The 25,145-nt window shown below is 41.9% G+C and overlaps 1 protein-coding gene and 1 non-coding gene across 4 annotated transcripts in view; one reads left to right on the plus strand and one right to left on the minus strand.

The window, feature by feature from the left end:
- Positions 1-18,568, minus strand: part of Hdac9 (histone deacetylase 9) — an 818,562-nt gene extending 799,994 nt beyond the window's left edge. For all 3 annotated transcript variants that reach the window (XM_028768862.1, XM_028768865.1, XM_028768861.1), the window contains exon 1: positions 18,480-18,568. The gene's annotated coding sequence lies outside the window, so the exon portion shown is untranslated. The remainder of the gene's footprint in view (positions 1-18,479) is intronic.
- On the plus strand, positions 8,167-8,298 carry LOC114622481. Its single transcript, XR_003711606.1, has one exon. It is a non-coding gene; the product is annotated as a small nucleolar RNA SNORA17 (small nucleolar RNA).
- Positions 18,569-25,145: the final 6,577 nt, after the last annotated feature.

Raw genomic sequence — 25,145 nt, forward strand, 5'->3', positions numbered from 1 at the left:
ATATATATATATATATATATATGCAAAGCAGCAATTTAGTTTAAAAATCAACTATTGACATGGATTTTTAAATGCAAAAAATAATACTAACAAGACATATAACTTTTTCTCCAGAAAACCAGTAACAATTTAGTTAAGATTCCAATCTATTTTGGCAACTCTAAAAAGCAAAAAGTCACTATCCTAGGCCCAGACCTTTGTAAAAACCCTGTTGTCTCACCATGCATTGGTCACTGGTCTCCACAGCATGGACTAAGTGTATATCCACCCTCTAGTAACAAAGAAAGAAGAGGAGACGTCTCTGCATATCTCAGTCCTTTCAAGGCAGACCTGGACGTCCCAAACATCATATCCACTTACTTCCTCTGCACAGAATACTGCCACATGCTGAGATTCCTATCTACAAAGGAGGCTAAAAAGTGTCATCCTTAGCCTATAGGAGGTGCTCTTTGCTGACCTAAGAGGCTCTACATCTGACGACAATAAAGAAAAAACACTGAGAGACCTGTGGTCTCCCACCAGTGAGGTATTTTCCCATTTGAGATTCTATGTTTAAAATTCTACAAATTATTTTATATATTGCTTCAGTTTTACAGTAGTACATAAATCTAACCTTTATGATCAAATATTGGAAGCAGCAATATAACATCGCCACAAGTTTTGGCATCATGGTGCAGATATTTATTTCAGTGCTGAAGAAAGTTAAAGTTAATTTTAATTTCTTCTTACAAAATTATTTGCCTTAGCATTCTAAAGCAACTCTGGTCTTCTTGCCATGCCTAACAACTAGTTTTCAAATGACTACATTAAAAACTCAAATTACAGAATTAAAAAATCATTGACATATTCTCACAGCATATGGAACTATACCACCTCAAAGGATTCTTTTACATTCTCACAGTCAATTGTGCCCTTACTGCCAGAAAACTCTCAAAGTAGCAAGATGTGCTCACTATGGCAAGATATGCTCCTGAATTTTGTTCCTTTGCTCTCATATTAGTTCACAGTGCTATATTTTATCACTCAAACATGCAAGTAGATTTAAAAATAATGTAATTCACTAGCACAAAGTTCATTACATGCTGAATACATGAGCATTCTAGAGGCCGCTGCATGAACTGTAGAACCCCCGAAACAAGATCCATAAAAGATGATCCTATTTAAAATACAGTAATGCATAAGCTGTTTTATGCTCATTCACATATATTCAAAGCTACTTGGCTTCCGTCATTTTTTAAATGATGTTTTTTTTTTCTACACTACTATCTTTTCTTCATAATGATGCTTTTTTTTTTTATTCGTTGCAGGGGTCATGTGTCATGGCATACAAGTGGCAGACAGAAGACAACATGTGGGAAACAGTTCTTGCTTCCTATCACATAAATCCTGGGGCCAAACTAAGGTGATTAGGCTGGAGGCAGGACTGTTAACTGCAGAGCTATCTCACCAGGCCCTAGAGTAGCATCTCATATATACTTAAAAATATATAAATTATTATTCTCAACAAAGTTAATTTCCTAATCTCTGATTATCTTAATAATAATACCTTACTGACTACTGTTCATGGTACTGAAGGTACTCTGCTCACTATCAGAAGAAAAAGGTAGTCACCAACCCAACAATAAATCTACAAGTGATGGGCCAGTGTGACATGCATTAGTGGCACAAATGTTATGGATGTAACCACTTGTTCTCTGATTGTATTTAAAGTCCATTCTATAAGATGGAATGCATGCCCATCTTTTGGCACTGCTTGGGTAGCCAAAAACCTAAGACAAGATAGGCCATGGGCCCAGAGGCAAAACCAAATACTACCATTCTGCTAAAGAAACATAACAATAGAACATGACTTCCAAGGACATGCCGCTATACTCATAGATGAGTGCCTTCCTTAGCCTTCATCAGACATGCTTCCTCTTGTAGTAGATGGAAACTAGAACAGAAACCCACAACTGGACAATGTGCAAAGGGTGAGAGACTTCTGGAACACTCAGTCATAAAGAAGATTTCTTCATTAAAGCCCACCCCTCAGAGCTCAGGAAACTATGCTGAAGAGAGATAGAAATATAGCCAGAACCAGAGGGGATCGATGACATCAAGGAAAAAAACTTCAAACACTCTAACACAACAGGATTAATGTACATATGATCTCATAGAGACTGTGGCAGCATGCACAGGGCCTGCACAAATTCAAACTAGATAGGGGCCTCAGTGCTACAGGGAGGACTAGACTTGAGCCTCTAGTCTTATTCCGAGACTATCCCCAGTGACACCTGCTTGGAAAGAAAAAACAGTTTTCTCTAATGACACTTGACTGGGTGTTTTAACCACACTTAGGGGTTTCATCCATGCCCAGCAGAAGATTGCCAACACAAAACTGACTCAATTGTATTTCTATGTCTGTCTCATGTTGGTTTGTTTGGGCTTTTATTTTTCATATTGGTCTTTTGTTTGCATTGCGTTTATGACTTCCAATTGTGTGTGTATGTGTGTGTGTGTGTGTGTGTGTGTGTGTGTGTGTGTGTGTGGTTTTCTTTGTGTTTTGTTTTTAATTCTGGTTTGTTTGGGGTATTTTTGCAGGGGCGGTGCCTGTTTTTTAAAGAGAATGAGAAAGAACAGGCATGGAGTTTGATTAGTAGGGAAGTAAGGAGGATCTCAGAGAGGGGGGTCACGATCAGAATGTATCATATGAAACAAAGTAGTTTTTCAGTAAAATTAGAATTATTTTTTTGATTTCTGCTTGCTTGCCTTTTTATTGTTTGTTTGTTTGCTTGCTTGCTTGCTTGCTTGCTTGCTTGCTTGTCTGGAATTTGGGGGAGATTGTTGTGGAGTCTTTTAAGATTAGGTTCTTGTAGTATATACCAGGCTGACTCTGAACTCATGGTTCTCCCACCCCAGTCTCCTCAGAAGTTAGGATTGCAAACATCTACCGACATTGTTCAGTTATTAAGAATAGTTTTGAATGGAAGGGACTGTGATAAAACCATCAAGCATGATATATGTCTATGCTTATAATTCAAAATATTCATTAAAGAAAACTTGGAAATGATTAAAAATAGAAAATAGCACAAGCTGGGTGTGGTGGCACACACCTTTAGTTCCAGCACTTGGGAGGCAGAGGCAGGCAGATTTCTGAGTTCAAGGCCAGCCAGTGCTACAAAGTGAGTTCCAGGACAGCCAGAGCTATACAGAGAAACTCTGTCTTGGAAAAAGAAAATAGCACAATAAATTATGTCAGATTCAATATTAAACAAATATATTTTTGCAAGAGAGACTGGATCTGCCTTCTTGTTTGAGAAAAATTTAAGTTGTGGACAAATTACATAACATTGAATACCATGAAATAATCCTTCAAAATAAAAAATATATGAGATAAACCCTAAGAAGGGGGAAATCGAGTATAGGAGAACCGTGACTTTGCCATCTTATGGATTCTAAATAACAAAGGGGAAATCTAGGCTTTGCCTTCACCTGTCATGAGAGACAGGGTCTGGGAATCTAGGGAAACCAGGGGACCTGACATTCAATAAAAAGTATGATAGAAGAAAGAAAGCTGAGCAGAGACTCTGGAGAGTTTCAGTCAATCCTCACTAGATATTCAACACAAAGGTGATCAGGAAACACCCCCAACCCCAGAGACCAGGTAAAGAACCAGAGTAAAGAGTACAGGGCATGCAATATGCCAGGGAACTGTGCCTCTCCCTGCCAGACACACAGCGAGAAAAAATATCTCATAATTCATGCAGTGTTGGGGACAATGCTTAGAGATGAATCTTAAAACAAGACTGGAAAGGATCAGACTTTTTTCTAATCACTAATTGCATCCCCCCCCAAAAAAAAAAAGTGCTGAGGAAAATCTAGAGAGGCACAAAAATACCAACAAAGCAAATGCCATAATGCCTGGTATCCATGAAACATTACTAGACAAGGCTAGAGCTTCAGGTCAGTCAGAACACAGTGCTTCCCTCAGATGCATGGGTCCTGGGTTCAATACCCTCCATTGCAGGGAGAAGAGGGAGCGATACGAATTATACAAAGACAGGGAAAGAACCAAAAAAAAAATTAGAAGTCAATCAAACATTGACCAAGAATTTAAAAAGACATTAGAACTTGCACTCACGGTCATCAAAGCAGTTATTATAAATCCATTAAATATGTTCATATGGCTAAACAGAGTGGTGAAGATTTTTAAAGCGTCCAAATAAAACTTTAACAGATGAAAATTTACAGTGCTGAAGAAAAGCAAAGTGCATACGATTACTGGAAGAAAACTTGAAGACACAGCTATAGAAACTATCAAAATAAACCAGAGGAAATGGGAAGAAAAACAAACACAGTACCAAGCTTGATGCAACTGTAGTCCATGATGGAGACTGAACAAATAAACCATCTCAAACTGGAAGAGGGAATCACATAAGGGTTTTTTTCCCCCCAAATTTGACAGCAATTACAAACCCACACATCTAAGTGCAATCAACAAACATAAAGTAAAATGAAGTGCAGCTACGACACAGCAAGTAATTCACTCAAAGCCAGTCATAAAGAAAAAACCTACAGGACACTTAAATATACTCACTGAATTCATATGTATTGCATTTATCATATGTATATACATACATAATGCATGCATACATATATACATATATACATGCATATGGTATATAAGTATACATACAGACATCCATATGAACAAAGATAACTTCCAATAAATACTATGCAAATGAGAAAACAGTGAAGTAGCATTTCTATAAGGCTATTAGAAATTCTATTATCAAACAGTAGCAATGCAAAGAGAAGTGAAATAAAGACGTTTCCAGACAAACTCTTAAAGTCTTCGTCACCATCAGATTTGTGCTATAATACATGTTTAAAAATAAGACTTTGAGGCATAGATGGCAGAGTGAGGGAGTTAGGATGCGCACTCCGTGAAGAACACAGCAAATGGTAAGTACCTGGGGAAGCGCAGAAGGTATTTTTACCATGGAAATGTCTTTAGAATAGTATGTATGTACTCTTTAAAGTAAGAAGGTAGGTTTTTAAATATTTACAGTTGAATCAACTGTGTATGTATGAGGTGCCTGTATGGAGTGACCATTCATGTATGCACATGCACATGCCTGGAGAGGTCAAAGGTTGACACTGAGTTTCTTTCCTTACTCACATTACATCCAGATTGTCCCCTCTCCCTAACATAGCCCCTCCCCCATCCCACCCTCCCCTACTCCTCCAACCCACCCCAGCATATCAAAGCACATTCTCTCCCACTGAGGCCAGACAAGGCAGCTTAGTTAGGGGAACTGGATCCATAGGCAGCCAACAAGAGTCACTGGTAGGCCCCCACACCAGTTGTTGGAGAACCCACATAAAGACCAAGCTGCACACCTGCTACATCTATCAAGGGAGGAGTTGACAGCTCTTCCTCCAGATACTGAGCAGGGTCTCATGTTGGAACCCAGAGCTTACCTGCTTTGATGGACTAGCTAACCTGCTTGTTCTGCCTCATCAGTGCTGAGATTACAGAAGCCACCATGTCTGTGTGAGATTTACATGATACTGGGGATCTGAACTATGTTCCTCATCCTTGTGAACCAAGTGTTTCACCCTCTGAGGCCATCTCCCTGGCCCTGGGATGTGGACAGACTTTCATGGCCTTTCAGTCACTACTTCGATATTTCAGATCTGACAATCTATAAAAATTAAGACTATGGATCTTATTCCAAACTGCTATCATATTTGACTTTATTCTTTTGAGAATATAATAGAAGCTCGGTGTATTTCATTTGTTTCCATAGACAAAAAGTAGTAACTTCAAAGGACTATTATAGTTAGCAGGCAAGTCAGTGCAGAAGTTCAGGATGTGGCTTTTGCTGAACTTTGTAAATAGCAAACACTACTGTTCTGTATAATACTAAACTCAAACATTTGTATTTGTGTGGGTAAATGTTAAAAATTAGGTCAGACAAGTAGATAAGAGATTTTTAAATATATTTATACCAAGCCCTTCACTTCCTGACCACTGCAAATGAGCATAGGCCCAGAAACATAGCGTCAGGACTTTCTAAGGGAATTGTTTATCAGGGAGGTTTGGGGAAACAGTCACAAAGCAGGCCAAGGTTTTCCATCTTCTGAGGCTGGTGAAAGAAACAACAGCATCAAATCTTGACTGTGGATGCAGGAGTCTAAAATTCTATAGACGGCCTCTGAGGTTTTCTCTGGGTACATGAAACCTATTCCGAAGTACATCCACAAGTTCTCTCAGTGAGCAGTGGTGCTGTAATGGGAAAGAAAATACAGAGGAATTGCATCTTTTGGGGATGAGGGAAAGGCGGATTTCAAGATGAAAATCTAGTACACACAAGACTGACTTTGGAGAGGGAGTGATTCATCCACAAAGCACAGTGTAGATAGAGGCTTTTGTGTGGATCCTCATGAATAGAAATGCTGAGGGCCCATAAAGCCTGAGGGTGACTAAGTTGGGCTGAACAAAAGAGAAGTCTCTGGGCAGAAATCTGTACATTCACGCTTTTCCGTGTAGGGCGAGTCTGAAAATGCCAACAGGAAATCAAAAGTAATAGAAATTTCTAATATGTCGCTACATGTCATCAGAATTTGCTTCCGTTAATCCGCATAGTTAGCCTCTATAACAGGTTCAGCCTCTGTGTGGAATTAGATGAGACAGAATATCTGCATATTCAATACCAAGCCTAACATGTGCATGAAAGACGATAACCTAAATCTTGTTCTCACAGACCCACAAGTTGCATGAAAGACACTGGTCATTTGAAAAAAGAAATCTCTTCCCTTCTCAACAAGACAGCCTGTGGTATTGATTTCATGTTCATGGGAACATCTGGGAAGGTTATGATGGTGGAATTATTTATGTAGCAACTGAATTCTGATATGTTTAAATTCACTTAATGCTCCTCATTTTTCCCTTGAACAGAGAAAGGTCAAAGGGCATGATAGACAAAGAAATCAATACTAGAGAAGGACTATCCAAAGATGGCATTTCTAAATAACCAATTGTAAATGTGTTCAGAATACCATCAAACACAGTACATAATCTCAAATATGGGCTACCACAGCATAAACAATGATGTTTGAGGTAAGGACAGTGGTGGAAGTAGTGGTATTGATGAAAGCAATGTAGATAATCCAAGTTTAAATGGCTTATTAGGAAAGAAAAAGATTAAAATGTAGAGGCTAGCAAATATAAGAGAACCCGGCTCACTAGGGAGGGGGGTCGCAGAGGGAGAGGGAGGGACAGAGAAAGGGGGAAGAGAAGAGGGGGAGAGGAGAAGAAAAAGGGAGAGACAGAGAGGAGAGAGGAGAGGGAGAGAAGGAAGGAGAGATAGAGGGAGGGAGAGAAAGGCAGAGAGACAGAGAGAGGAAAAGACAGGAAAAGAAGAGGGGGAAGGGAGAAACAGAGGGAGAGACAGAGAGGAGAGACAGACAGAGGGAGAGAGATAAAGAGAGAAACAGAGAGACAGAAAGGGTGACAGACAGATAGATAGACAGACAGACAGACAGACAGACAGACACAGAGAGAGGCAGACAGGCAGAGAAGGGGGTGATAAAGCCTGATTTTGGTAAAGTGGTGAGTAAGGCTGGGCCTCCATATTCATAAGGACAGGATGAAAATCAGACAGGGGCTGATAGGAAAAGTGACATGCAACATCACTGGTCACTTGAGGAAGGAGGAAAGCAACCTGAAGAAATATGTTGCAGTTTTCAAAGTAATACAGCAGAATGCATCCATCCAGTAATGACATAAACAACAACAGCCTACCACTGCCAAAGACTAAGTCATAGTATTGAATAAATGAACAAATGATTCTGAAACAAGGCATTATCATTGGGTATGATTGTCCACCAAAAACATGAGAGTAATAATTACATCAAATGAAATAGACTCAAGTCTTTGTCCCCCACTGGGTATAATCGCTGCTTCTCAGACACATGTGGCAACTAGCTTGGGTCTTGGGAAGCATGCATATAGATCTTGATACGTACAAGGTCCTATAGAAGAGCATTGGTGCCCACCCCTGTTAGCAGGAGCAGGCCAGGAGTGAAGAGTTCTAAATAGCATGCACTAAGCCAGTTAGAACATTTACTAACAACATTTCATGGGTGAGTCATATATTAACCATTACGATTACACTGGGCCCTACCTCTGGAGGCATTGTAGGTGTGGTCGCTGTGTCACACGTGTGTCAGTAGGTGGCAGAGAGGGGAGAGGCTATGTCTCTGCTCAGTGTTCTGATTTATGAACATCTGAATGATTAGTAGCCTAACATTTCATAAAAGGGGGAGCTTGAGATGACCACTTATCCAGAGTGCCTGGACAGTGAATTAACCTGATGACCACTAGTGCAGTGCCACACAGGGCCAGACAGGCTTCCGGCCAGAGACTAGAAGAACTAGAAGACTAGAGATGAGCCTGAAACAAACAACCCTTGCATGGTGCCCCTCAGGTGGGCCTGGTGAGGAACAATCAAGGAATGACCACCAGACTGGTGCCACGGGACCTGGACAGGGAGCTAGCCCACTAGGCCCCGGGCCATGAAGCTCTGGACAGATTATGTCTGAGATGACCTCTTCCCGGTGTCATAATGTGCAAGAGGGACATAACACTCCAGAGATCACTTCTAAGATGACCCCAGACACTTAGAGACCCCACGTGCCACTAAAAAGAGCAAGACAAATGGAAGAGAAAGAGAAACAGAAAGATGTGGGCACGATGAAGAGAGGCAGAACTGGAGACTGGAGGATAGGGAGGAACAGCCTGATGTGAGGAACCAGTGATGCCACCTGAGACAATGGTAAGATGCTGCCCTATGCTACTACTGGGGAACCACTTCTGGGTCCGTGGCCCTGAAGCATCAGGGGCCTGTTACCATCAAAGGCCAACTGGTCTGGGCTGCCTTCCAGAACATGTTGATGGCTGAGAGCTGTACAAAACTGACCCCACCCTTCACCTAGGCATCATGGCAGAGCTGACCCCAGGGACCTAAGAGCAGGAGAGCTGACTCCACCCCTAGCCAGCTACAGTACTCAGGACAGCAGGCCCTGCACATTTCAGGAGTTGCAGGTGAACCAACCCCAAGGATATCAGCTTGGGAGAGCGGGTCCTGCCACTCATCTCCTGTGAAGTGGCATGAGAGTGATACCCTCCTCACCCCTCACCCTTCACCACCTGGGGCAGACAAGAGACCCGGCCCTGGGGTCATGGGAGCAGGAAAGCTGCCCCTGCCCCTCACTAGCTGCAGCACTCAGGAAAGTGGGCCCTGCACCTTGCCTGGGCAGCACAGTAGAGCTGACCCTGGTGGCAAGAGCCCACCCTCTGGGAGCCAGTGAAAGAGAACAGGACTCACCCCTTGTCTGCTGGGTGGTGGTTCGGGTGAGGAAGAGATGCCGTCCTCCCCTATGTAATCCCTCACCATCAACAGTAGGGCAGGAAAGCCAGTTCCAAGGACGTGAGAGCAGGAGAGCTGGCCCAAACCCTCACCAGTTGCAACCCTTGAGAGAACAGCTCTGCACCTCTCCTGGGCAGCAAGGTAGAACTGGCCCTGTTATGTGGGGGAGTGGGTTGCTGATGAGCCAGCCCCAAAGGCTTGAGAGCAGGAAAGGCATCGGTCTGACCAGCTCAGATATATCCCAGGCCCTGTGCTTTTAATTGATCCACCACAACATCTACCCCATCTATGAACTACTGGAGTACATGAAGGGGCCAGTCTTACAGATCCAAAGCTACAGGATCTCCATGACACAGGGCAACAACAGGATACCTGAGAGGAGCCCCAGTGAGGAGTCAGTATTGATAGAGTAGCAGAAGCCACTCGTACCAGACCAAGGAGTCATTGCAATGAACATTTGCAAACCAAGAAGTATAGACAAAAGAGTGTGGGACACACTGTGACACACTACAGATTCCACAGTGAGATTTATTGTCTCTTTTGGGGGAGGGAGGGTGGAAGAGTGGAGGGCAGGTAACAGGGAATGGGGAGAAGGAGATGAGTGGGATTGGGGTACATGATGTAAAATTTACAAAGAACCAACAAAAAGTCACTCACACTAAAAATGTACTACTCCAAGTGGTGGTGGCACGGGCCTTTAATTCCAGCACTTGAGAGGCACAGGCAGTGGATCTCTGTAAGTTCAAGGTCAGCCTGGTCTATAGATCAAGTTCTAGGACAGCCAGGGCTACACAGAGAAACCCCGTCAAAAATAAAATAAAATAAAATAAAATAAAATAAAATAAAATACTACCCTACCCTCATGGACTCACAGAGCAATAAAAAATATAAACATATAAAGAGCTGGTAGATCAAACAACATTATTTAGGCATCAGCTGTGAAAAGCAGTAAAGCTGGGCACTCTCTGGCCTAGAGAGTTTCAATCTAGTTGATGCCCATAAGAGAAAGAACATGATGTAAAATGTGTTAATTAGAAAATCACACGCAAATCCATGAGTCAAATATGGAATTCTTTCTCCATTATACGTTTTTATTGAGACGATAATCTACAGAGGTTCTGTAAATCTGTCTTCACTGATTTCTGAATAAGAACTTAAATGAAGTTAGTGCTGCAGAGCAGACATTCCATGTTTTCTATCTGTGTTTCAGTCATACCAGACAAAGGTCACGTAATAGCTGGGGTGGCTCACAACTGAAATCTAAGCACAGAGGAGAGTGGCTACAAGTTTATCACGGGCCACTTAGTGAGTCCCAGGTTAACCAGGGCAAGGTTGATCTGTACCAAACAAAACACAACACAAACGCCTGATCAGAGGAAAGACGAAGATGAATTCCTTACCGAAGAGCAGGCGTGAACGTCAGCATCCAGCACACTGGTGACACATCACATCTCCACACACTTTATTCTCCAGCCATCTCTGAATACACTTTGCTCATTGACACAGAAGCCAGAATCTCCAAAAGAACAACAAAAACTACAGCATGTACAGTGGATTGCTGACTGATGGAATTTTGGTCTCAGATGTGTATGGAGTCTGATGACCCTGTATCAGGGCCTTGAAGTTAATATTGCCTATTTGTTTTTAAACTACTGCTCCAGGGATATTTTCTGAACTTACACAGATATGAAATGAAAAGCAGAATCTAAGGCTCCATCCTGCACCCCAAACCCAACGCTGGCCAGGTTGTTTCAAATGCCACATCACTCGGTCCCATTTCCTCTCACTTCATCTGTTCTCTTGCTCACATTCAGTGTTTGTTCACTGGGTTTGGGTTTTAATAACTCCTAAAATCTATAAGCAAAAAGCATTTACATTTTATACCACCACCTACTTAACAAAAAAAAATACTTCATAGGGATAACAAGTTCACACAGTACAGGTTAGTATTCTAAGCAAAACCAGCTCATTCTTCCTGTCGCATTTTGTTGGGAAAGCAAGTCCATCAAGGTGTGGCCGGGGTGGGGGGGGTCATAGAATGAGCGGTGAAAAAGTACAGAGGCTACAAGGATGTTGGTACAGTGCCAGGTACATTAAATGCATCGCTACATTTAAAAATGAAAATGCTGCCGTCTGTACAAAGAGAAGGGGGGAGTAAAGAGTTTCTTCATGCAGTAGCTTCTACCATGGGCTTTAAACATTAACACAACTCAGTTCCTCAGCTATTATCACGGAGTACTGCTAGGGATCTCTGGAGAGAAGATTGTGATGAGGAGAACCTGCAGTGATCAGAGAATTTGTCACGGGGGCAGGGGAGATGGTACATGCATCGAACCCCTAGGGAAAGCAAACAGGAGCTCAGCTTCCTAAGGGGCACAGTGTCCCAACAAAGCAGCAGAGGAGGAAAAGTCTAATATGGCTACAAAACAAGACCTTGATCTCTCTGGTCGGAAAATGGACTGTGAATGGAAGCAGAAAAAAAAAATGAAAGTCCTCTCATTGCAAAGGGCAGAAACTCAGCTCATGATGGTGTGACGCTTGCATAACATAATCCCAGGAAACTGGCCTTGAAAATGCCCGGCTCGGGGAAACAAGACAGTTGCGTTTTTACAAGTTGATAACTCCCTCAGTCTGGCTGTTTCCAACTACCTAAAACACAAACGGCTTGCTAACAGCAACAGTCTAACATGCAAAGGCATTAGGTCTGGTCTGTGAACAAAACAGTGTCATGCAGGGTGCTTCAGCCTTTTACAGCTGTATCTCTAAATGAAAATACTAAAACTTACATACAGAAACAAGTTAATTTCAAGATTTTCTGAGTCCTATTTGGATTAGGATATTGCTGTCCTCTCCAGTTGAGTTGAGGGTAGCTCACAGTTCCTCTTTGTAAACTGCAATGCTTGAGAAGGATAGACACCTGGACCTGGGTGAGACAGTCACCATGTTCCAACAACCTGCTCTCCACAGAATAGTCCACTGGCATTTGCCTGGTCTAACACAGTCCAACTTGGGATATTCAGTTTTAAATGTTTGCAGATTGACTAAAGTATCCAGGAAAAGGCTTCTCGTATGTATGTGATTTCCAGGGACCCCACCAAGCTTGTATCTCATAGGAAAGCAGGAAAAGGATCTGGGCCAATGATTCTGATCAAGGGGACAAGAGCCATTTAAAGAAGAGATTTAAGTACATAAAATAGAAAAAAGGTGCAGAATGTCTATGAATAGAATTCAGAGGCACCACAGAGTAGAAAGGACAGCCGAGTAATAGAAGAACAAAGGAAGAGTATCTCAATAGACTTTTCAAGTAGATCAAAACAGTGGCATCTGAAAAAGCTATAGAAAGAACCCTATGGCCAAAGAGGCAGTGAGAATTCATAATGTCCCCCGATTTAACTTAATAGTAGAAATCTACATACAGAAGGGGGGGGGATGGACTCGGAGCTTTTGATTTTAACCAAAATGGAAAGTTCAAATAAAAAATGAACAGCCTCCACCTATTCTTACTTTTAGATCTAAGAGAGACCTATAATCTGTGCTGCCTGCTGGGAAAATAAAAGAAAGCATGATGCAGCGCCCGCTCTCCCTTGTATCCTTAACCAGCATCTTCCAGTGTGCAGTTCTCTCAAGGTGAATGACGGACCCCAAGAGCAGTTACAGCAGAGGCACACTTCAATGTGTGCACGAACAGCTTCCCCCGGAGACTTCACTTACTGCTGTGAGTACAGAATGTGGGCTCTGACTACGGGCTCTGAAATCAGACCTGCATTCAATTTCCGATGCCACCCATAGTTGAATGACCCTGGGCAAGGTAGTTAACCTTTCAAACTCTCCCTTTACCTGGAGGTGAGAAAGAAAGCAGAAGAAGAAACTGTGGGGGCAGGCTGCCAGAGCAGAGGTCTAGATTGAATCAAATTGTCCCAGAAAAGTGAACAGGCTGTGTTCCATAGGCCTGAAACTCCTACATAGCAAATGCACCCCATTGTCTTTAGGCCAAAGACAGTATGGTGAGTCCAAGTGTCTTTGGGATCTGTTTTCTCTAGAAAGAATTTAGAAGGCGATGCTGTAAGCTCCAAATCATAGTGCTGGATCCTTGAAAATATTAGTGGACCCAATCCCTTAAAAGCCTTCTGCATGTGAAATAACATTTAAAGTGAATAAAATCAGTTCCTAGGTTAACACTAATAGTGATTTATCTGCAAGAAGATTTTTCATTCTCTTCTCACCACCATCATTCCATTGTGGGGCTCCACCACCATCACCAAGCACAACTCCAGTCACGTGGCCTAAGCTGGTCAAATTTAAACATACTATTAAACAACTGTTCTCTGGGATCTTCTCCCTCCCCCTCTTCCTCCTCACCCTCTTCTTCCTCCTTCCCTTCCTCCTCCTCCTCTTTCCTTCAGCAGTGAACATATGTCATTCTTTCTTGTCATGATAACTGAACCTCATTCTTATGTATACACAGAGAATCCTGTCTTAAAAACATAACTTCCCTTACAAAAGCTGGGGTATGGGTGGTGACAGCAAAAACATCTCACAGAATCAGTTCTGAGAAGGCATTTCAAGTTTTGCTCCTGAGAGAGTGGCTTCTCCTCGGACAGGTCCACTTATTGTACTAGAGATTTTATGAGCCAGAAAATGTAGTAGTGACATCTTAAGGTGACCTCAAATGAGTCGTGCCTTTGTTCAATGGCCTCCTTTAAATACAAGTAGAACCAGCATAATGTTGCAAAGTGATGATGTCACTCTGCTGACTGCATTATATTAGTATAATGTGTATGTGTGAGAGTGAGTGGGGGGGGAAGAGAGAGAGAGAGAGAGAGAGAGAGAGAGAGAGAGAGAGAGAGAGAGTGAGTTAGTTCGTTCTGTAGTTAATGACAGAAGCTGTTTTTCTAGAGGACCCAGATTCAGTCTCTAGTCAGAATCCATATGACAGCTGACAATTGTCTGTAAGTCCAGTTCCAGGGGATCCAAAATCTTCTGTGTGTGTGTGTGTGTGTGTGTGTGTGTGTGTGTGTGTGTGTATGCATATATAGAGGGGGGGCAAAGTAGTACTTATGTCACTAATCATACCATACCATATTGCTTTTTTTTTTCCCAAGTAGAAAAATGGATATTCTGAGCAAGTAAACTGCCATGCTGTAAGGGTTCCTGTAAGGGGGTTCCCTGGCAAAAGGGGTCTAGCAGTTTTCAAGATAGCCTGGGGCTGACAGACAGAAAGAAAATGGAACCTTAGTCCTACAGTTATAGGAAAATAATAATGCTAATAACATAAGGAGAGTCAGAGGCTTTTCATTCTCCATTTGAGCCCCTGATAAAACTGCAGCCCTGACCACGTCCTGAAGAGAAGGAGAGAGAGAGGGAGAGAGAGAGAGGGAGGGAGAGGGAGGGAGGGAGGGAGAGAGAGAGCGCTGATTATAGGGCCTAGTTGAACTGTGTGGAATGCAGGTTGTTTTAAGCTGATAAAATCAGTGCAAAGAGTTAAGCAGCAACAGCAAATGAAGATGATCAATATTCTCTAATAAATGTATTTAGTACTTAAATTAACTGACATTAGTCTTCATGACTTGCTACTAAATACCATGGTACATAACCTATCCAAATCTTAACCTGTCTTGAAGATGCTGCCTATCACTATTCTCCAGGAGTTGGCATACTCACCTCCTCGCTATAACAGTGTTTGTACAAATTGGAAGTACCACGTCAGCAGTATCAACACCCATCAGTTTAGAACATCCTGATATCCTCTGCCTGATGCATCACTCAACAGGTAAGAGAATGTATCTTTAAGGCTGTAAACCAAATCCATTTCAGTCAACAATGTGTCATCAAATGTTGCCCTGTGCTTCATGTTGGAAATCATTTAGATGAGTGTCTCCGAAGTATGCAATTAGGAGAAGGAGTAGTAAAAAAATATATATTAACTTAATAGAAAGTGTCTGGTGCTGTCTTCTTAGTTTTTTTAAAAAAGAAAAAACTAGAATTGTTTTCAACAGATATGTGTGCGCTTACATAAGACTTCATTTTCTATGAAACTGCAATGCTTTCTTCTGTATCCTGGATAATACATTTCATTTCTGAATCTAACGGCACAATAGCACAAGTCTATCACCTTGGCTGCTGCAAATCATGTGCACAATTATGTTGAAAATTCTGCTGAGATTTGATAGAGGGAACACAGAATGAGGAAAAAGGTGAACAAGTAGCTGTGTGTTTTCATTTAGTAACGACTATTTATCAAGGTTCAAAGTCTACAAAGAATAAAAATGGTGAGGTTTTTTTTCCCCATTAAACATCTTGTTCACACCCATCAGACTGTGAGTTTTACCAAAGCATCAGACTGACAGGAGGAGGGGAGGGAGGGAGGGAGGGAGGGAGGGAGGGAGGGAGGGAGGGAGGACAGGCCCTTGATACATACTGCATGATCCCTGACCAACATCTGGCTCTGGGGTAGGTGTTCCATTACTGACTTCTGGAATATTCTTTCTTCTCAAAAAACACATCAAGACTGTCCTCACTGCTGATTTTCCACTTGGTACGTGAGCTGATAAACCCAAGGGTGCTTTGATCAAGAGAGGATCATTATGAGGTTGAGAAAGAAGGCCAATGAAGTCACGGCAAGATGTAGGCTATGGCAAACCTGCACGAATGCATACCACTTAGAGAATAGTGTGATGGCTTCTCTGTGTTCAAGTTAGGAGCCAGAGTCAGACTTCTCGAACAGCAAGACCCTATCCATAACTGTAACAAATGACTCAAAATCTGTTCCATACACCTGTAGAAACGAGGCTTGAAAATCTAGGGACAACATCAATGATACTGTCATAGTAGCTTGCTCTTGTAATTAAGAAGTGATAAATACATATCACTATCTTTAATGTCACAAGTCCACTAGTGTATCATCTTGGGTCTATTCATTTACCTGTCGGCCTCTTTCCATAACCAACCTATCTCTCTCTCTCTCTCTCTCTCTCTCTCTCTCTCTCTCTCTCTCTCTCTCTCTCTCTCTCCCTCTGTGTGTGTGTGTGTGTGTGTGTGTGTGTGTGTGTGTGTGTGGTGGGTTGTAGAATTATCAAGAAATCTAAGAATAACAAACCTGGAAACAATTACACATATCTGTGAATGCTTATAATAAAATTAAGCATGCTATCCTTACTAGGGGAAAAGGACTTCAAGCAGTAAAAGTCCCTACCAACTTAAACATAAATATAAATTACATTTTAAAACAAAAAAAATCAATTGAAGTAAAAATAAAAAAAGCCACATTTGGATGTAATCACGGAAAACATGTGCCCAGCCTCACTACTCACTAATGAGCAGGTACAGATGCTGCATAGGGAAGAATTCTATCATGTCCATATGCTTCTCGGATGACTCTCCTTGTTAGCTATTTTTCCGTATCTCTATTTAAGAATAACATACACATTCCCTTCTGAGAGGGTGTAAAGCATAATATGTTGTAATGTTTAAACAATTCAATAAAATCACCCTAATAAAGATGAAGATCATATAAACTTAATATACCCTTAGATTAAAAATATTAACATAATATGAATTACGGGTCTCGTTAATGTAGTTAACTTTTTATCTTGTAGTTAGCCTTATGATTTAAAGATTTAAAGATTAAGCTTTAAAATTCCATGAACCCTCAAAGAGAAGCATGTGAGTGAGTGCACATGTGTGTATGTGTACATATGTTTGTGTGTGTGCATGAGCGTGTGTGCATGTGTGTGTGCACAGTAATTATGGACAGGTAGAATAACTTCATGAAGTCTATAATAAAATAGTCACAAACAATCATAACCATATAAAAATCACCATTCAGTTTTAGGAGCATTATCATGATGATAATTTAGTATGACAATCCCAGGGCAGCTCTATAGGCTGCACTTCAGAGGGACAGGAACAGGAAGACTGAAGTAAAAAGAAAAATCTGCCTCCTGTCTATAAACTGGCACCTCATTTCAAACTCTTAACTTCTTCCCGCATACCTTCTGTCTACCTATAATGTCCACCTATAACGTCCACTCTGTAGTAAAGATCATTAACTTAGGAACAAACCAGGGATGAGAACTCTCTTCCTCTAGCTAGTAACCCATCAAAGGTCAGGCTCAGGATCTCCACTGCTCATGCACCTGTTTGTCAGGTGAAGCATATCTAAAGACCGGTGGCTTTTTCCCACATGTGACATGTTAACAGTAAATGCCTCTCCTCTTGAGATTTGCTCCATTCAGCCAACATAAATGAGGGGAAATGGCAAACTGCACAACTAACGTACTTGTTCTTTCTGGATATAATACTGTCTGTAAGCATTTTCAAAATGAATAGTTTCCAGAAGGTACATTAATGACTTGATGTCTGTGTAATTAAACTGGTCCAAACTGGAACAGTGGTTTCAAAAGATAAGAAAGACCATTTATTCTTACTGAACAACAAATATATAAAACAACAAATTTTCAGCCACATTAATTTCATAATAAACATCCAAAGTACCAAAGAGTAGTTCAAAATGTATCTTTTCCCACACACGATTTTTAAATTGCCCTCATTTATTAACTGCAACTTCTGTGCTGTTACTAATTACAGAATTAAAAAGATTTCTGGGGCATCAGAAAATAACATCTAGACCTTTTCAAATGTCAAAAGACTTCAGGTTGTTTTTTTCTGTAACACGGATTCAAGTGAACTTACTCGGTTTTCCTAGATTTCAGTAATTCCTACAAGGTTTGGAAACACGAACATGCTCCAAGGAGTCGGAGTTCCTAATCTCTACTCTCTTCAGCCCACCGAGAATATTCAGTTGCATAAGCAGTAAACCTTTGAGGGAGGTATTTAGCTCTTCACTTCTTTTCTGGTATGAGTGAAACTTTTATAAGCCCTTTGTATCTTGTTTCCATAATATATGTAGTCGTGAGATATGTATATGTATCTATACTGTATTTCTCACAGATTTCAAAATGCTACGGTTAATCTGAAAGTTCCTCTTAGAGGAAAACACACACCTTCCGGACAGGGAAAACAAAAGTGACAGAATTCCCTGAAATGGGAACCTAGGAAACTCACTCAGGAGAGACGTCTTCAAGACCACATCACATGAACTGCAAAGCCAGGGTGCCTTGGAACTGCAGGGCGGCTCGGTCCCAGTGTCTTCCACAGACACACAGGCCTCTGACACCAGCGCCTCTCACTGCCGACAAGTGGGTGATGTCCTCAGAGCCAAGCTACCAGCTAAGCAATCAGGGATCAGGGAACGCCCCCTTGTCCTCGCTGCATCCCATCCCCACTGCGACACCCCCAATTTACCTTAATGAGCTTAAGATTCATCCACTGGGCACTGCACTGCTTCATCTCCCATCCTCCAATCTCCTGAACTTTTCTGGAAACCCAGTACTCTCCTGTACTGACTTGGAACTGAAGCGCCCCTCCAAACATCAAAGGTACCCCACTAAGTATTTCTCCCCTCAAGCAACACGTTGGCAGTACAAACTTTTCATTCATAGCTTGGTTCCGACAGGAATAGGGTGTGTGTTTGGGTAGGGGGAGGCGTAGGAGGGCGAGGTAAAAATCTGGCCAGCGACCCTCGCCTCGGTTTGCCTAGCCAAATGCCAAGGTCTTCACCAAAACCACCACCCAGCACCCAACTTCTGACAATGGTACCCACCAAGCTCCGGGCTGCAAGATGCAAAGCAAGTGGCGTGGAAGTCCCGGCAGAGATGCTGCCAACCCGGAGAGCCCGACAGGGAATGCCGCGGCGCGCCCGGAGCACGCGTGGCCCCCAATTCCCAGGGCTTTCCCGGGCAGCGCCAGCCCCGGCTGCGGTGCCACTCACCTCCGCCCGCTCCCGCCGAGGCTGCGCGCCCTCCTCCGCCCCGCGCCAGCGAGCCCCTAACTTCGCCCCTTTCTCCAAACAGCCATCTTCCGCAGCGCAGGAGGGAATGGCGAGGCAGGAGGCCGAGCGGGGAGGGAAAGTTGCCGGCGGGGCGCGGCGGGGCGCGGGCGGCGGGGGCGCGCGAGGCTGGGGCGCTGCGCGCCGTGCGGGAGGCGGGCGGCGGCGAGCTGCGCCGAGCGGGCGGCGCGCGGAGGACGGGCTAAAAATAGCGCGCGCTGGGGAGGGGCGCGAGGGGGGACGGGGGTGGGAGGGAGACCGTGGGGCCGGGCTCGAGCCCCGGAGCGGCGGAGCGGGGCGGGGCGGGGCGGCCAGGGAGGTGGCGGGGCCGGGCTGCAGGGACACCTGGGGGCGCGGCGGGCGTGCGGGCGCGGAAAGGACGCGTGCAGGCAGAGGGGCAGGGGCCTGCGGGAAGATGGGGAAAGCGAGGACCGCCTGGTGAAGCTCGGGGACCTGGAAGAAGGACTGAGGCGGAAGGCGCCAGGTGACAGGCGGGGGACCCGGCCGGTGCGGAGGAGGAGCGCGGCCCCGGCCTCGCCCTGCGCGCCCTCCAGTCCCGGCCGCTCAGGTGCGCGCCTGGCCGCGGAGATCGTAGGGAGCCGAGCACCCGAGAACCGTGGGGCAGGACCTAGAGCATCCCTACACCAGCGGGAGCTTCATCATCGGAGGGATTTTAAAGAAAATGCTGCTGCGTTTGGGTGTTGTTGTTGTTGTTGTTGTTGTTGTTGTTGTTGTTGTTGTTCCTAATGGGAAATGTGAGGAAACATGATGATGGAAGTATGATGTAGGTTTGCCGAAGGAGAGCAGCATTGCTCTGGAACCCGCCCTGGCAGAAAGGAGGCACTGGTGGGTTCGGGAATTGCCTAGAGGGCGTCTTCAGTGCTTAGTATTTTACCTTGGGGACTGGAAAAGAAATTACAGCTATAACTTGTCTATACTAATATTGCTAATGTCTGTAAATCGCTTTGTAAAGTAGGCAACGCTAAATATTTAATAAAAAAAGGCTAATCCTGAATATATTTTTCTAATGCTAAACAGCTGCTCAGTCAAAAAAAAGGCTAATAATTATAATTTTAAAAAAAAACAGTGATCTGAAGACCAATAAAAGCAAGTGTCTATATGTGCATTTATGGTTTTCCTCTGTGCCGGCTAAAACACAACCAGCTCACAGATTACACACACCCAAAGAACCAGAGAGCCCTAACCCAGTACCCTCATTTTCAGCTCAAGGGCCCAAGACTATGAGATGAACATGATTTGTGCAAGGTCTGGTAGTGGCAATGTTCATCTCTAGAACTGATTTGCATAAGCCTGGGACGACGTGAGGGCTATATATTCTGTGTCATTTAAGATCATTCCGCATTTGTAGCAGATATAACTACGATAGCTAGATGTACCCTCGCAGTTTACCCCAATCACAAATTTGTTCCCCAGGAGTGGGAGTGGTCTGTTAGCTTTATATTTGTAAAAGACAAGAAAGCAGGGTGAGATCAGGAACCTGTAGGAGATCCAGTCTTGGTAAGAAAAGTCACTCTGTTAATGATGTCTTCAAGTGGTCCAACAGCTTGACTTCATGACCATAGAAGAAAAGCTGTTAACGAATCTTGATAACGGACCCTCAATGATGAAACCATTGGTGTTGCCTGAGCCACTTTCAGACATGCTTTTCAGATTATTCAGATTTATTCAGATAAATACCTAGTAACTTGCCACACCTTGCCTTTCAAAATGGAGTCTTTTGTCAAGTGTCCAGGGCTTCTACCTTTTCCTTCCGTTTCTGTTTGCCTACCACCAACTCCAAGAGAAACAACTCACTCTATCATCTCTCAAAAAGGACTTTCTAGAAAAGTGCGATTAAAATTCATTAAAGTATACATTTCTCGGAGCTCAGTGGTCATATGAAATAGACATGTGTGTAACAGTGTGGACAGTGTAACTTGAAATGGAGTTTGCTCTTATATTTTGGGAAGGCTGTTTTTAATTTAACATTATTTACCTCTACCACATAATGCATAGTTTATAGCAGACCGAATTCTTCTTTATCATTCTAGTACAGACTTCAGGATCAACACAGAGAAAGAACTTGCTGGTTGCTACTGCTAATTCACATATTTTAAGTTATAATTTAAAGAAAGTATTATAATTCCTTCTAACAGTTCACACTCTCTGTTCAAGCCTATATTATACTCTTTTTGATTCTGTATTTTTTTTCTGGCTTCATTTTCTCCTCAAATGAGCTCTAGAAAGACTGGGTAATCCTTTTTTATTTTCAGTGTTTTTATTAGGCTTTATTTTAAAGAAAAGTTTTAGATTTGAAGAGAAATAAAGACTACATTGGGTATTGGGCATCCCTAATTTCCAAATCTGAAATATTCCCATGTCTCAATAGTTTCTAGCTGTCTCGGTGACAGGAGCAGTGGAAGTTCCATACCTGACCTCATATAACTAACTGGTTGTTGTGAAAACCCAGATATCCTAAAAATATTGAATGAAATTACTTCAGGCTACATGTTTGGAAATATGAGAAAAATGGATTTCATATTTAGACTCAGTCTCTTCCACCAAGAAATATAATTATGTGAATATTTCAACATCTAAAAAAATATAAATAAAAAACTAAACCAGTTCTGGTCACACCAATTTTGGATAAAGAATATTTAATCTGCATGTAGAATTCTAGTGTGGCCAATCACATGTAATAATACTACCATGATCTGCTCTCACTAGCTTAGTATGTTGCCTATAATTAGCAAATGGTTAATCAGACAGGATGAACCTAAAATGATTTGCCATATTTCATTACTTTTTACATAACTTCCCTTTTCTATTTAGGATGGTATACTTGTCATGTCTCTTTAGGCTATTCTTGGACATGAGTTTCTCAGATATTTTTGTTTTGAAAACTAACTTTGAGAAGCATTGGCCAGCTATTTTATAGGTTATCTCCCTATTGGACTATACCTGTTTTTCTAACAAATACTGAATTGTAACTCCTAAAGTTCCATCCCTTGATATTAAGTAGCCAAGAGACTATAACAGTGTCATACTGTATCTCTGCAGTGTTGATACTAATGTCTATCTGTGATAGTATTTGTCCCTGTCTGCATTGAAAGCTTGCTCTCTTCTTCTTTATGTTCAGTGGTTCTCTACAGAAAGTCATACTGTACAGCCCATACTTCAGGAGTATGTAGAATGAAAAAATAAGATTAGACAGATATTTTTTCTTTTTAAAAAAGCTAATTGGATCCAGACAAAAGAAAGATGACAGAAGAGGAATATTTGATGCTTGTCCCCTGTAGAAACATGAATGTGTCTAGCACTCAGTGAATCCCTAGACCAGCCTGCTCACAGACAAGCTCAGGACAAGGCCTAAAGGCTCCAAAAGAAAGAAAGCGAAGAAAATCATCTATGGGATTTATGCAATAGCATCGAAAGAACAAATGCCTGATATATAGGAGAGAAGGAAGGAAAGCAGAGAATGGGCCAGAAAGATTATTTTAAAATATAACAGCAGAAAACTTTGCACACCTGAGGAAAGGTGTAAATATCAGCATTCTGGAAGATGAAAGTTCTCTATGCAGATTCTATCAAAACAAGCCTGTGCAATGATGTACTATAATCAAGCAGTAGAAAAGTAAAGACTTTTTAATTGGTTATTTTTTGAGTCAGGGTCTCACTCTGTAGCCGTGGCTGGCCTTGAACTTTCTATGTAGATCAGATTGGTCTTGAACTCTTAGATCCACCAATCTCTTGAGTGCTGAGATTAAAAGCATGCACCTGTGTGCTTGGCTTAAATATGTTCTTAAAGGTGAAGTGAGTCTTTCATAGGGACCATATAGTTGGGCCCATCTATTCAATGACTAGAATTTTTATTAGATTATTTAACCAAGTTATAGTCAAATAAATTGCCCACTTGTTCTTTCATTCCTATGTTTGTCATCTTCTTTTGTGATTAGATTACTTCCTTTACTGTGTGCTTTTATCTTTTCTTATGCATTTTGTGTATCTTCTATATAGTTTTTTTCCCCTTATGGCTATAGTGACACTTGCCTAAATCACTCATGATTTTTGATGTTCATGAAAGGCTATTTTAAGCTGTTAACATCTTTGTTGATAATAAACAACACATTGACTTTACCCTTGCCATTTAACATCTTGGTGTCACAGTAAAATATCGTTTTATAAGGTGCTATGGTACATTTACTGGTTCCTCTTTGACATTTCACATTAAAGATAAGTGACTTGTGACTTGTGCCCATCACTACAGTGGCACTTGTACCAGTGAGTTTCATACTTTCTTATGATATTCTGCTACTAACTAGAGTGTAAATAAACAAATAAATATTGTGTGTGCATGTGATTCTGTGATGTGTATATGTGTATGTGTATTCTCTTGTGAGTAGAAACATTTATGAAGAGAGTAAAGAAGCCATAATAAGTAAAGAGGACATGACTGGATGGATGCATGACAGCCTGCACTTCTGAGCTAGAGGAGTTACGAGATCACTTGGGGTTGTGCTATCTGACGTGACCAACATACAGATTCAATGCCATCTCTATCAAAATTGAGAATTCTACATATCAATAAAAGCAACCTAAAATGTGTTTGGAACTGCAAATCCCCCGAATAACTAGAGTAATCCTACACAAAAAGAACAAATCCAGAGGTGTCACAATTCCTGAACTGAAAATACATTATAAAGATTTTATGATCAAAACAGCATGCAAACATTGATGTTGAGAAGAGGATAAGAGGCATTGAATTAAACACAAGTACTTATATTACTTTATTTTTGACAAGACTCCCAAGAATGCATAACAGGAAAAAGGTAGGTTTTTTTTTTTACCATCAATTGTATTTAAAGAAACAAAAACAAAACTGTATGTCTACTTACAGAAGAATTAAATTGTTTTTATTTTGCACAGCATACATAAAAATCATTACAAACTGGATTAGACTTTAACATTAGAACCTTCCTCCCCTGTAAAAAAAAGTCCCTTCTAGAAATACAGGAGGGACTGAGGAAGAAGCTCATTTGCTAAGGTACCCACCTTGCAAGCAGAAGGCCTGAATTTAGTCCCCAGAACCCATGTAGGAAAAGCCTGGGAGAGTGGTGCCTGGTTGTAATCTCAATGCTGGAAAGGTCCTGTAGGCAGATCTCTGGAGTCAATAGCCTAGCTTATTGAGGAGTTCTAGGCCAGTGGGATACTCCGTCTCAAGAAAGGCTGAACGACATCTGAGGAATGACATTCAAGGTTGTCCTCTGGCCTCTACATCCATGAACACATCTATAGAAACATATGCACATGTACACCCATGTACAAAAAACAAACAAACAAAAACAAAGAGCAAGCTCTGTGACATTAGCCTGGAAAATGGTTTCTTGGATGGAATCAAGAAATATAGACTATTAAACACAGAGATAAATGGAATCACGCTGACCTAAAATTCTCCAGCAAAGCCAAAGAAACCAATTAACAGACCGAAGTTAGAGATCCATGTGTTCAGGAGGAAATATATTCAAAAGGAACATCCACCTGTAGGCTCACATCCAAGACGTATAAGGAACTCAAACAATCCAACAGTAAGAAAACAGCTCTGTCAAAATAGACAATGGATGGAGCAGACATTTCTCAAAAGAAGACATACAAATTCCCGGCAGAAGTATAAAGACATACTTAACCTCTCAAATTACCAGAGAAATAAGAGTCGAAAGAGTGCCTATTGAAGCAAAAATGGCAGTAGGTGTTTATGATGATGGTGATTGACAAGGTAGTTTTTTTGTAGTTGTCCTTAAAGGGAAAGTTCTGTAAACTGTATTTTGTGAAATATTGTGGCATGG

The sequence above is a fragment of the Grammomys surdaster genome, unplaced genomic scaffold, assembly GCF_004785775.1.
Source record: "Grammomys surdaster isolate TR1022 unplaced genomic scaffold, NIH_TR_1.0 188, whole genome shotgun sequence".
Lineage (NCBI taxonomy): Eukaryota > Metazoa > Chordata > Mammalia > Rodentia > Muridae > Grammomys > Grammomys surdaster.